Below are 14,707 nucleotides of genomic sequence, written 5' to 3'. Positions count from 1 at the left end.
TACTCCTGTAACTATTGTATCAAGAAATTTAAATTTGTATAGTATTCTTTGTCATTTAGGCAGTCTGATATGGCAGAAAGAATGTTAAAATTAAAATTAAAATGTGTTAAAAGTGCGTAATCAAGAATGAAGAAATTAATTTTTTAACAAGCATTAAGAACTGATTTTAAACAACAATAACTACATTTAAATACTATTGCATGGTGATTTTCTTTCAATACTTTTCAAGTATCAATTCTTGAGACAGAGGGAAGAAAAGGGACTTTTCCCTTAAGTTCAGAAAAAATTGCGAGCACTTATCTTATAGATAGATGACTCAATACTGTAGCTAATAAAGGAAAATTAATACATTAATTTATCTTTTTAACTATTATTTTATTAAGAATTTTAATTTTATCTGCACGGATTTGAACTTTCAATGCTCAGTTCTGTGGTCCATCACTATTGAGTGTTTATCTTAGTAACCTAAAATGTTTCTATGTGAAGTGGTGTTATAGTGGATTTGTTTAAATTATGTAATTAGACTTAACATTTGATTAGTTTTGCAATTAGCTGGGCAAATTGACCTTCCTGTTACTTCCTGATATAAACAACATTTTTTATGGGGGTAATTTACTTTTGATATGTAAAATGTGCTGTAAGCCTACTTCCTCCCTTTACTTCACGTTACATTAATTGTCATTCTCTACAATAGAATACTAGCATCATGTCTCATTTCTTATTACAACGGCAGATCAGCGAGACTTCATACAGATTTGACAGAACTGATTAAGGCTGCAGGCAGAATGGTCGGAGTACCTCTGACCACGATCAAGTGGTGAACTAACCATTTCAGAAATCACCCTATTTCTGGGCATCGTTCAATTTTCCCGATTATTCACAAATTGTGATCAATTGTTTGAGGAGCCACTGTATCAGAAGCCGCAGAGCTACAAACAAGCAAAGGAGCCATTGACCATTTAGCCTTTTGGAAACAGTCGAGTACATTGCATTTGGAGAAATGTAATTTTCCCCAACGAAAAAAACCATCTCACATGATCTCAATGTCTATCATGAGGATGCTCGCTACATGAACCAACGTGCAAAGTTATCTCATGTTGAGGATGAATGTCCTACGAAAGTGCAACTACAGTGAAACCTCTCATTTACGACATCGAAGGGATGTAAGAACCTGTCCGCATCTGGGAGGAAGGCTCCCCAGTCTAATAGCAAATTTATAATAAGCATTATGTATCCCTTCTCACTTTAAATGAAATGTATTACTGTAGTTTAATTCTAAATACAGTCTACTGTACTACAGTAAATTTTTTGCAACTTTTGAACTACAATAGATAAGACCGAAAAAGGAAAATACAGTACTGTGCCATGCAATTTTATTCTAGGTCTACAGTTATGCAGTACTGTAATTTACAGTTTTCAACTTAACCTTTACGTTCAGGTGCCATGTCTCTGGAAACAGAACAACTGACTGAAGTGAAGAGAATAATCCTTCTAACAGTTCTAACCGTATCATGTGTCGAATACAATTTCACGATCGCACAAACCTTGGACCCATCAGACAGGTTAAATTTTATGACTTTGTTTATCCACCCACTTCCAGCTAACAAGGGGTAGCCGGCTGGGCTAGTGGTAACCCATGAGACCCTTATTGTCTTCTTTCATGTTAAGAAATTTCTGTACAGTTCTCAAAACTAAATTTTTCATTTTTGTAATACATTAAATCTTGTAATTCAAGTTCTGTCCGTAGTCAGGAGGTAAAGCAAGCTTTAGGACTGTGAAACAACTGTCCGTGTCCGTGTTTGACAGTGTCCGTAAACGAGAGTTAAATTTATCATTATTTCTATATTATTTCAATTGGGACCAGTGGCGGCTCGTGAACTTGTGGATTGGGGGAGCTGCAGTAGATTTTGGTACATACAAATTTCACTTCTTGATATCATTACTAATAAGTATAGGACAAAAATAAATGCACTACATATCGAAAAACCAAAACTGCCTCACTTAGTTAGGAGATGTCTGTGGCATAATTTGCCATAATCGCTAAAAAAAAAAATAAAAAAAAAATACAATCGATTTCAGTCAGAATTTCAGATCAGCAGACACTCAACATGCAATCTACCAGTTCATTCTGAATTGTTTTAGAATTACCTTTAAACAGTGGCATGTTCCAAATGATTTTTGAGAGGCTCGTTTAGATTACTCACGAACTGTAGCAACACCAGGGTTCTTCGAATCGTTTTTTTTCATTATGTTCCCTAAGGGGAAGTTCATACTGGCCACAAAATTTGATAAATCAATACTTTTTAAAATAATTTCACGATTTTTTCTCACTTCTTGATTATGTTTGAGAATGTTTGTTCTGTTCAATTCACATAATTGAGCAGAAATATTACTTTTGCCTAACATAGCCAATGAAACAACATTTTTCAGGTGAGACTGCAAAGATTCGTGCTTTTCAATTTTTAGGGGCAAATGTCCTAAATCTGTCACACCACTCCTAGTCTATGCAGTATCACCACCGAAGAGGAGATAAGGAAAACAAAATACTAAATTTTTTTGTTCATATCCACGTAACCACAAATGCTTAGCGTAAATTTAATTGTTATTCTTCTTTACACAAATGCACTATTTCGGCTGGCTGAAGCTTGAGTAAGATTTAAGTCGGGTAACGGACGATCATTTAATTTCATTTCATTACATCAATCTTCTCTGCAAAGGAAAGTGAAGAAAAATAAAATTACTATTCTGTAATTCACACACAGTCATGCTTGCACATTTGCACTGGTTAAGTTACGATACTAAGACGTCACACCAAAGCAACACTCAGATATACTGATGGTCAACAATATTCTAAAACTGGAAAAGAAGTCTCTTTCATATTTTACGTGCTATATCAAAATGATTCTACTCGTGCAATCATTTTGAGTTAAGGCAAATATTAAGTTCTGCTGGAGGCTGGATATATACGTAATAATAAGGCAAAAGAGAATATTAATTTCGTTATATTAACTCGATAAGATTCTACAAGAATAAGTATGTGAAGAGAAAATAAAAATGTTGTCATTAAGTTTCAAGCGAATAGAGAATCCATTTGACGCAGCATTACAATAGCGGTGTGGGAGGAGAGGAAAGATCTTCCCTTGTTGCCTGGCTCTGCAAGCCACTGCAGTGAAATATGGGTTTTAAACAGCGGCTGTTTCCCTCTGCTTCCCTTCACCTCTCTACCCCCTGACTATGCAAGACACACTCTCTATGAGCTGTCTCACCCTGCAGATGCCAGGACGACTTTGAATGCAGTGTCAATCCCAGTAAAGTCGATGCGCAAAAAGATTATGCATACATATTCCCGGCCAGATGAAATATAAAGCAATTTACCAATAAAAGCTGTAACAATTCTTCTACAAGTTAAAATAAATATTATTTTTATTTTCCTGTTAAAGCAGGGAGTGCTGCAGCTCCGCAGCTCTTATGGACGAGCCGCCCCTGATTGGGACATAAAAATTTGTCCTTATATGAGAAGTGTCCGTATCTTGGGGGTGTCCGTAAGGAGAGGTTTCACTGTATTCTAGAACACACTGATGGCTGGTTTAATGCGCAAACATACGAACACTTTCTCGAAAATATATTCCTTCCTTCCTTCCTTCCTTCCTTCCACCGGAGAACATTGTCCACAAGAAACATTACTGTTCCCATGCACCATGCCAGTGATATTCAAAAATGGTTTCAGAGGAAGCCAGAGATAGAACTTGTTCACGACCTCTGAAGTCACCTGATCTGAATGTTATAGAATTGAAGATGAGAATCCGATTTGCACAACCTCCTAGACTCAGACAAGTTCTAGATCTCACCAAGGAATGGAACTTTTTCCGCAATCTTGCGTTCTTCATGCCTGATCGAATCAGGGCTGTCATGCAGACGAGATATTTGGTTTATAGGTCTTTTTTTTTCTTTTGTATTAACGTTTTTGTTTCTCTTTATTTTGTATGAGGGAGGAAACTCAACTTCCAAGTGTACTTTATTTTTTCTTTAGGCCAGGTCAGTCTATTAATAACCGGAACCCACAAGTGTTGGTCATAAATTATTCCAATTTTTCTTTCTACTCTTTTAAGACGATCACTTGATTCTGAAAAAAAAAAAAAAAATCTGTACTTGAATGTTAAAAAAATCGGTTACACGAGTGTCAAACCCGAGACCTACGCATTGCATTAATAACACGCAACTGTATGAGTTACTGAGACGAGCTGGAGAGACTTTCTGACTTTCCAGCACCAAGAGTTGGATCATCCTTTCTTTGGGGAACTGTATATCAGGTACTATGCTTCGGAATATATAAACTTTTGAACGCGTCAGATGTGAATTTTTCTACTTGATCTTTCCATGTTATCAAAGGAGGAAGCAAGATATGTGAACTCATCAGGTTAGAAAATTATGTCATTTTTATATCCGAGGACAGTGCAGAAGCTTTTGTATACTAATGAGGAATATTGGAATTTTGTTCTTAACAAGTTCACTGTCATATTACTTTTGTCATACCAAGTTTCAAATTGCTTTAAAGCCTTGTTTAACCACTTCCCTTATTATCCCGAGTTAACTCGGGTTGCTAACATGTGTCAAAATTTATTAACCCGAGTTAACTCGTTTGAGTCCCATTGTCTATTTCATAGTGATTTTTTAAGTATGCAAGAAAATTAGTGATGTACAGTGATTCTGCAATATTAAATGACCTCTTTACGAAAATAAAAAAATGACACTTTTTTTCACAAAACTAGTAAAATATATAGCAAGGGAAGAGGTTAAGGTTGAGTCTTTGATTGAGCTTTACATTCTGAGATTTCTGTTCATAAAACTAGCAAAGGGAAATCGATCTGTGTAATCAGGTCATTAGCATAAATACCGAACAAAGTGCAGCTTGATATAGCTCTCTGATGTCAGTTCTAACTTTACATGATTCTTCCTTGAGGAATGTTTCAAACCAGGAGAATACCGGTTTTAGTAATTTTCATATAATATTTACTTCACAGACAGAAACATAAGCACTCTTTAATGCAACAAATATTGCTGCAAGAACATTTCTATTGTCCTGCTTCCTCATTTTTTATTATTCCATAGTTTTCTAGGTAGGCCTACCAGTTTAGTGTTCTGTCCAGAATGCTAGTCATAGAGAGTCTGTAGTTGACGAGGTCTTTGTCTTTCTTTTTGATGATTGGAAAGGGACTGCAACTGTCTCCCAGATTTTATTAAACTATACGAGTAACATATTTTCTAGTTTGTCTTCCTAAGTATGTTATAAATTCTGGGTGTTTATTTTCTCTTCTCCAGGATATATATTACGTTCTAAATCCTTAATAATTGCTGGTAATAGCTCTTGAACGGAGAAAATAGCAGAGAATATTTTGTTGTCAGTTGAATTACTTCGGTATTTTAGTTATTTTCTTAAGTTTATGATTTCCCGACAATTTTTGTGACAGATCTTGCACAATGACAATTTGTTTAAGCTTGGGCGTAAAAGCTTGCAAAGACTTTTGCAATGTCTCTGTCACGTGATTTAATTTCTATTCACATAGTTCGTCGGTTTCCTTTCAATTGGGACCTTTTTACCCTTTGCCTTGCGTAGAAAACTCAAGGTTTTGCTGTGGTGATGAATTTACCGAACTCTATTTTCTGTGCATTTTTAATTTAGCTATTTCATGACTCCATGTTCAGATATCTTCTGCAGTTTTAGATTGTTCATCTTTCTTTCCTATTCATAAGTTGTGTGTAGGATTTAGGCTAATTAATGACCCCACAGCATTCACTAGAAGGAGAAGAGAATGATAAAGTGAAAACTGGCGATTTCAATATCATCAGAATTATTGAAGAGTACATTATATTCATTAACATCATTCAGATGATACATAAAATACAGACAGACACTTCATACAAGAAACATGATAAGAACATTTACCTTATTTCACAATGTAAAGCTTTGGCACCAAATACTCTAGTATTTCTCTGGTCAATATCCAGAATGATATCCGAAAATCTCTACTGGCTTACCCATTATAAAAACGAACAATATTTCAAAGCAATTAACTCCAACCCCAATGATTACCATACAAGTCATGGGTTTGGTTGGGTTAACAAGCAGCAATTAATACATACCTGTAATATCTAAGAACATGAAAATTAAGTCTTTCTCTTTTTTTTCCAGCAAAATGTACAAGCTACTCATCCTCATGCTTGCCATTAAAGTAGCCTTCTCTTCAGAGCAGTGTCTATTCTTGCCTCAGTGGATTATTGATAGTTCTGACATAGTCAAACATGGGAATATAACAGTTGTCGGTATACTGAACTCTTCATGACAATACTGTTTCAAGCAGGCCGGGTTGTAAGTAAACACAATCTTTCAATCTTTGCATGCTTTGACACATGGTCATGAGCACACTTCTTAACATTATCTGTTGTATAATCAACTGTCCGAAGACAGGTTTGAAACTCATAAGTGACACCAATAAGGCATCGCTCATGAGGCAACTAAGCCAGGAGATAATGGGGTAAGCTGGTCAGTTCCTTTCCCTTTCGCTGACTAGTAACATATTACACTAATCAGACTTAAGAAGTATACAAACAATTGTTCTTCCTCTGACACATATCACTGCCTGATAATAGATGTACAGTAGTGGCAAAAAAAACCGAACTGACCCTTGTAGCTGATTTCAGAGCCTTGTTCACTCAGAGCACGATAGACTGGTAACTAAGACTTTCGTGGTTCGAATCCTGCCTGGGAAGGAGACTTTTTTTTGTTCCTTATTCGAATTTATTCCCAATACTTTTCGATTGCAGCGATATTTTACTACTTAATTAACTTATTATTCCCAGAACATGAATTTTACCAGCAATCGGAAAGTATTGGGAATAAATTTGAATAAGGAACAAAAAAAAAATTTCCTTCCCAGGCAGGATTCGAACCACGAAAGTCTTAGTTACCAGTCTATCGTGCTCTGGAGTGAAAAGGCTCTGAAATCAGCTACAAGGGTTGGTACGCTTTTTTTTTTTTTTGCCACTACTGTACATATGTATCAGTCAGAGGTATTAACTTTATTTAAGCGATTTTTTGTAAAATATGTGGCACATTGTTATTATACTCCCTGAACAATAAATTAATCAACAAGCTGTTACTTAATTTTCAAAGAAATTGTTACAACAACAATTATGATGATGGTAATGTAAATTAGACACCAGGCCTATGTCACACAGATTAGACAAATGTAATCTGTTCTGGCTTCACAATTTAAAATTAGTTAATCCGAGTTTATTTCCTCATCCTGTAGAAAAGGAGTCCATTTAGTTTCATTTAGAGAAATGTTTTTTATAGTCAAAACAATTTTTTAATTCAGGTTTTTCGTATTATTTTAATTGGTTTATTTTACGACGCTTTATCAACTACGATGGTTACCTTGCATCTGATGTCAGTGAGATGAGTCCAGGGCCCAGCATTTGCTCTTAATGGGTTGAGGGAAAGCCCCCAGAAAAAGCTCAACCAGTAACTTGTTCCAACCAAGATTTGAACCTGGTCAGATATGCTAACTCTTGCTCCACAGCGGTGGACTTGACGTTCTTACTTTGTTACTCATCATGTGCAACTTTTAAATATCACAATTTATTTTATTTAGCAAACTTTACAACATTCCTTCATAAGTGAAATATGACAGTTTTCATTTTGTTTTGAATCTCCGTTCAAAATATTATAATTAAAATAAAATGAATTTCTACAAGTATTTACAAGTGTTTAGCTTGATCAAAGACACAAATGGCGCTGGTGTCGTGTGCAAATTTGAAACCTCTTGCACAGGTTCGTGTGATGCCATGCTATGGGAGCCAAACGATTGTTTCTATAAAGGATTCGGAATTTAGAAAATACCATTGTGTATCTTAGCAAACATCCCCCTTCACTGAAATATAACTAAACTTATTAACGTATTTTCTAACGCATAATAAGTAAATCTAAATACTGTAACTAAGTATAGCTTTAACAATGTATATTGCTCATAAATAGACTTATTGGTTTATTTCTATTTCCAAAGATCGAATACATGGAATCCTTTTATTTATGCTATTTAATATACCTTAGAAAGTACGTAAATAACTTATTTAAGTTATGGTATATTACAAAGAGAAGGATGTTCGTTAAAAATATGTCTATATAGCTAATGGTATTTTCCAAACGCATAATGCACTGTAATAATAATCTTCAATGTTTTGAGAATTAGAGGCGATAGGCCTATGACTTAAAAACTTTCAACTGCAGACATTCATTACAGTTCCCTCAATCTTACATCATTCTCAATGACAGAATATTGTGAAAATGTGATTTTATGCATTTCTGGCTTTGTTGTTAAATCATTAAGAAAATATGATTAATAAATCTGAAGACTCAATTTATGGTCGTTCCAGCAGTAAACAAAATCATTTTCTTTTTTTTATAAACGAAAGAATAATGGGAGTCTTGTCATACCATCATCTGATATTTTAGAAATATGCCGCTTAAGTGGAAGAGCGATTATACAGATGTTGACAGAGAATAATGGCATATTAATACCGAAGGGTTTCTCTTACATCGTGTGAAAACCAGTATAATCTAACAGTCGAACACTTGTACAATCTTTCTACAACTATAGGAACATATTTTAAGAAATGGGTTCCCAGATTCTGCCGAGAATCACATTTTAAACTCGTTACACTGACCATAAAGTACATAAAAAGCTACTGGCGTAGTTCAGCCGACTAAGGCCTGTCGATCCGGAGTTGCGCTCGGGTGCGGGTTCGATTCCCGCTTGGGCTGATTACCTGATTGAATTTTTTCCGATATCCCCAACTGTAAGGCGAATGTCAGGTAATCTATGGCCTCGTCTCGTCAAATACCATCTCGCTATCATCAATACCATCGATGCAAAATAATCCTGTAGTTGATACAGCGTCGTTAAATAACCAATTAAAAGAAAGTACTACATAAATGGCAGATGTCACCACACAGCTTACAGTTACTGGTACAACACAACTTTACAAAAAAAATGTGAAAGACAACATTTAACGAAGTCAATAATAATAATAATAATAATAATAATAATAATAATAATAATAATAATAATAATAATAATAATAATATTGAATCAATAGGTAAGATGTTCTGTACACTAGGCCTGAGTTCTATTATATGACTAATTCATGCAGGTGACGTTTATTTCATATTAAAGCTGTGATAATAAGCTAATGCATGATAGGCCTACTTATATTTCAAACTGAAACATTAGGTACAGTACGTGTTTTTATTTTACAGGTGTATATTATGTGATATGGAAGCAGATAAATATTAATTGTTCATTTCTTGTCCACATCAAAGCAAACATGTGTTTACAATACAGGCCTAATGTAATGCCTTATCAGCTGGCAGTGTTTTGTTAATAATGGTTAATACTAATAACTTTCTTTTCATCTGAACTATTACTACAATATGCATTTGTAATTCTGTTCGCTCTATATGTTGTCAAATAACTACACAATGTCTTTGGTTATATCAAATTGTTTCAGTCTTCTTTCATTTCGTGTCAAACTAACGTAACTAAGCTTGAATTATGTCCATAATGTGGTCGCTTTAAATGTTAATAGGGTTTCTTTCATTTATCCATTCAGATTGATTTATAAGATGCACCAAATATTCAACATTGCATAGTACAGCCATCTGCTAGCCGGTGCTTCTCCCAAAACATGGCGGCAGACGCAAGCTTCAATTTGTCCCTACTCTAAACTTCTGCACAGCCTCGGTGATTAACTTTCATTGAAAATCTTTGAATACGATTTTTTAAAACTTTTTACATTATTTTTCACCACAAAGATTTAAAAAAAATTGTGTCAGTACATTACACAAACATTATAATTACTAAGTACCAGTTTCTTACATTCCAACCTACTGTATTTTTACATTGTTAACTTTAATATTTTTTTTCTTACATTTCTGTCAACATTGTTGTGAATTTTATCAGATTAAAAGAATCTAATTTAGGAGCTGAGACCTAAGAAATCCAAATTATGGAAGTTATAAGAGAATTCCAGAGAGAATTTTTCTCCGTTCCATTACTCTTTCATCGTATGATGACGCAGAATATCTGCATGGAAATATCATATGTACTTCGGTACATTAAAATAATATATATGATATGCGTAAATCACTTCGTGATTTAAGACGGCGCTTATTCCGTCGGATCCCGGCCAACTAGTCACTCATAACGGGTGCACCTCAGCACATGTGTGGACTTCAGTCCTACGTTCATAGACATCTATGACGTAGTGCAGAGGGTGGCCACTAGAGGGAACCCAAGAGTTGGAACTTAAACTGAGACGATTCTGTCCAGCGCCGGGGTGGGTATCCGGTGTGGCTTAGTGGATAAAACATCAGCACGTAGAGCTGAAAACCCGGGTTCAAATCCCAGCGCCGGAGAGAATTTTTCTCCGTTCCATTACTCTTTCATCGTATGATGATGCAGAATATCTGCATGGAAATATCATATGTACTTCGGTACATTAAAATAATATATATTATAAGAGTTTGTTCGTTAAGTATTTATATTTATAATGTCAATTAATCAATTTAAATAGTGAAGAGAATATTTGTTGATTGCAACAATCAAATAATGAAGTGTTCATGGCCTTCAAGTGCATTGCATCTGTAAGAAGGTGGTTCATGACTGAAAATGTACGCAATAATTACATACAATCATTAATTTGATTAGAAAGCATTCAATAACGTGCTTAATTTATTGCATATTACTTCCAAGAAATATTGAACGACTGGTATGAATATTTCAATAAAATAAAGTTTTGATGTGAAGAATTTCAATGTTTTAATGAATATCGAATTGTTTTTATTTTCTTATAAAATAGAGATGTAAAAATGTCGTACATGGACACAATGCTTTAAACATAATGGTAGGCAGCATAGTTTTCTTTCCTTCTAAAACACTTACAAATAAATTCTAAACGACAATTCAAAAACCTATAAAAAATATAAATTCACTTCAAGGAAACCTAATTCCAGTGTTTTAAATCCTAAGAATCCGAGACTTAATCCATGACAAATAACCAACATAACAAGAATGAATTAACAGTTTGTTAAATAAGTCACAATTATATTCTTGTCCAGTTGCTCGCACAGTACTCCATGTGCCCTAATAACAATGAGGAGTGCTTTCAACTTTTGCCCAACCATAAGCTTGCAACAATTGGTTGGCTGCTAAAGTTCCAGATATAATCTGACAATAAATGGCGGATTTCAATATTCCTAATGATAGGATGACAAGCAATGGTGATGACTAACAAAGTTGAAATGACCGGTAAAATTTGTTTGGAACCCTCTCATTTAGGAACATAAACCTACGACACAAGCCTCCCAGCTTTATTTTCAGTGTGAAGGATATCATATTCTAAGGAGTTTTCATCACCATTTGTTGAGTTTGAACCCACGAACCCTGGCCATAACAACAAATACCATAACCAAATGTCACAATGCATTTTAACATTTCCGTGAATGTGTGGAAGGCATAATATTTGTCATTTTCACTAAAAGATGGACTCAATTCTCTTCATGATTTCTGCAGTGTAATCGATTTCACCACATCCCATGTTACTGCAATGTCATCCAAAATCGTGAACTGCTTCCAATCACAAGTCAAATAATTTCCTTTGTCAATATATTTCTGCAGCAAATTTGACATGTAATTATGTTTCATACAGAAAATGACCCCCGAGTCTATTTTACATTGACGTTTTTATGATGTGTATCAACCGGCAAAATGTAGAAAATATTTGTAAAATGAAGAAACTGAAATATTATCAATGTAAAATACAGATAAAATACAGAAAGAAGAAGTTCATTGGTAAAATGAAAATTAAACATTTCTTTACATAATAATGTGAAGTTTCTTTACTCTCTATAATATCTATAGTAAAATGTTTTGCACAACTTGCACTTTTCACGTTTCTGTTCCTATATTTTAAGAAATCTTATTAGGATAGGATTGTTGTTTATTCACGCTGTTCAAGTTTGTATGCACACAGGATATCTTTCCATGATATTATGATAAAAAAATAAACAGGGACAAAACATATGAAACATGAAAGAATGCAGTGACAACAATGACGAGCAAATAAAAAAGCGTGTACTCAATCCACTAACCTTACGATTACTCTTTTATAGTGGAATACAGACTTCTCCCTTCACAAGTTACGCAGCAAAAAAATGTTTTAATACAAGTGTAGCTCATACACAGGTGAATTTATTCAGTAACTTAATTTTGCTTCACAATGATGACGATGATAAGACAATTTATCAATGCTTCTTTTGATCAAATGTCAGTTTGTATGAAGTATTATTTAAATTGTGTGGAAAATGTGATTATTTACTGCAATGGATTCACGTACAAAGCAAACAACTATGAACTACTTTTTCGACGTAAGTATGTGCATTATTTGGTATTACAGTATAATCTCTTTGAAATATTGTACATATCTGTAATAATTGAATACTGGTACGTTAAAAATATACAGGGTGTTTAAAAAATACGGGGCATAATTTCAGGTATGTATTTCCCACATGTAGACAATCAAAATAGTTCATTACAACATGTGTCCGGAAATGCTTTATTTCCAAGTTATGGCCTTCACAACATTGAAATTCACCGGAATGTTTTTCTTTCCGCAGGTCGTTGCCGTCAAAGGAGACATTAAGAGGGCACTCTGACAGTTCATTCCGAGGCGAAGGTTACATTCAGTGTTGTGTAGGCGTTAGACTGTGCGACATGTATTCAAATCAAGAGCTGGCAGTGATACACTTCATGTATGGTAAGGCGGACGGCAATGCCACGCTGGCTCGTCGTTTGTACCAGGAGAGGTACCCACAGTGACTATGTCCAGATCGGAAGACATTTGTACGTCTCCATTACCGTCTGTGCGAGTATGGAAAATTTGACTCTCCTGGTTTGGGAAGGGGACGACCAAGATCTACAACTCCAGAAGCACAGGAGGAGATTCTGGAGGCTGTGAACATGACTCCTTCTATCAGCACATGAAGGGTAGCGTTGCAAGTCAATGTTCCTCATACGACTGTCTGGAGACTGTTGAAAGAGTATCAATTGTATCCTTATCATTTGCAACGTGTACAGGCCCTGTCACCAGCAGATTACCCTGCACGAGTTAGGTTCTGTCAGTGGTTCTTGCAGCAGTGTGGTGTAAATCCGAACTTTCCTGCCTTAGTATTATTTACAGATGAAGCACAGTTCAGACGAAATGACATAACAAATTTCCACAATCAGCATGTTTGGGCTATGAAAACCCACGTGCAACTGTTCCATCTCATCACCAGGTGCGGTTCTCCCTCAACATGTGGGCCGGTATCACTGGTGATCGATTAGTTGGACCCCATGTACTTGTAAACAGACTTACAGGGCAGGTGTACACAAACTTCCTGGAAAACACCATACCTCATGTTTTAGAAGACACTCCACTGATCAATCGTCAACACATTCACTTCTTGCATGATGGCGCTCCTACACACTTCAGTCGTACGGCTCGCCGGTACTTGGATCGAAGGTTTCCTGATCGATGGATAGGTAGAGGTGGTCCAATTGCTTGGCCTCCACGCTCACCTGATCTGAACCCTCTCGATTTCTACTTGTGGGACCATTTAAAATCATTGGTTTATTCGTCTCCGGTGCCTGATTTGGAATCCCTTCGGAATCGAATTGTGGCATGTTCTGAGGACATATGCAATACTCCTGGAGTTTGGGATCGTGTTCGCAGGTCAATGAGACATCGATGTGAGGTCTGTATTCAAGCAGGAGGTGGACATTTTGAACATCTTCTGTAATGACAACGACCTGCGGAAAGAAAAAAGGTTCCGGTGAATTTCAATGTTGTGAAGGCCATAAGTCGGAAATGAAGCATTTCCGGACGCATGTTGTAATGAACTATTTTGATTGTCTACATGTGGGAAATACATACCTGAAATTATGCCCCGTATTTTGAAACATCCTGTATATATGTATTATAGGAGTTTTATCCACCTCACTATTGTTAAATCTGGTCTGCTCCGACCAACACTTCTTTTTAACATCATATCACTATGTCATGAAATTACAATATTGAGGTTTTAATGTTACAGTGTTCTATGACGTACTGTAGTATCTACGTCAGAAGACTATAAAAAATGGCAGCTCTCACTGATGTAAACGCAAATGTTAATATTTATGCCGTATGTCTATTTCTTTTCTCTCTTTAAGCTAAAAAGTTATATGTATATAGAGTACCAGGATACCACAATAAGCAGATGTATGTACCTACTTACACCTTTGTAATATACAGTCTTTAGAGACAAAAAGCAGGTACTTAATTTGTCTAGTTCCATACATCTTACTTAGTTTTCCATTTCAAGATATCTTGATAACCATTTACACATTTAAACCAATGGATTGTAAACATAATTTAGGTATTAAGATGCTGGCCTAACAGTTACAGAAATGTATAGGCTGTATAAGCAGAAAAAAAGTCAAAATGAACCTTTTGTAAAGGAATGCATATATCAATACTTTTTCTTCTTCTACAAGTCCAAGAAAGACCACTGTGATATATGTGAGCAAAAGTGAAAACAAATTATCACAAGCAGAAGAATCTTTGAAAA

General features: G+C 35.3%; 2 protein-coding genes across 14 annotated transcripts in view; one reads left to right on the top strand and one right to left on the bottom strand.

Moving 5' to 3' along the window:
- Positions 1 to 14,707, bottom strand: part of LOC138707385 (sushi, von Willebrand factor type A, EGF and pentraxin domain-containing protein 1-like) — a 376,277-nt gene that overhangs the window by 258,455 nt on the left and 103,115 nt on the right. The gene's annotated exons all lie outside the window — the stretch shown is intronic.
- LOC138707386 (putative uncharacterized protein DDB_G0267840) overlaps positions 1 to 14,707 on the top strand; it is a 28,708-nt gene that overhangs the window by 1,817 nt on the left and 12,184 nt on the right. For 2 of the 3 annotated variants that reach the window (XM_069836742.1, XM_069836743.1), the window contains exon 2: positions 6,191 to 6,367. The exons of the other annotated variant lie outside the window; for it this stretch is intronic. The gene's annotated coding sequence lies outside the window, so the exon portion shown is untranslated. The remainder of the gene's footprint in view (positions 1 to 6,190; positions 6,368 to 14,707) is intronic. 3 annotated transcript variants of the gene reach the window in all.

This window comes from Periplaneta americana, chromosome 10 (genome assembly GCF_040183065.1).
Source record: "Periplaneta americana isolate PAMFEO1 chromosome 10, P.americana_PAMFEO1_priV1, whole genome shotgun sequence".
NCBI lineage: Eukaryota > Metazoa > Arthropoda > Insecta > Blattodea > Blattidae > Periplaneta > Periplaneta americana.
The sequence above is the reverse complement of the archived record's forward strand: the minus strand, read 5'-3'. Positions and strand labels throughout refer to the sequence as shown.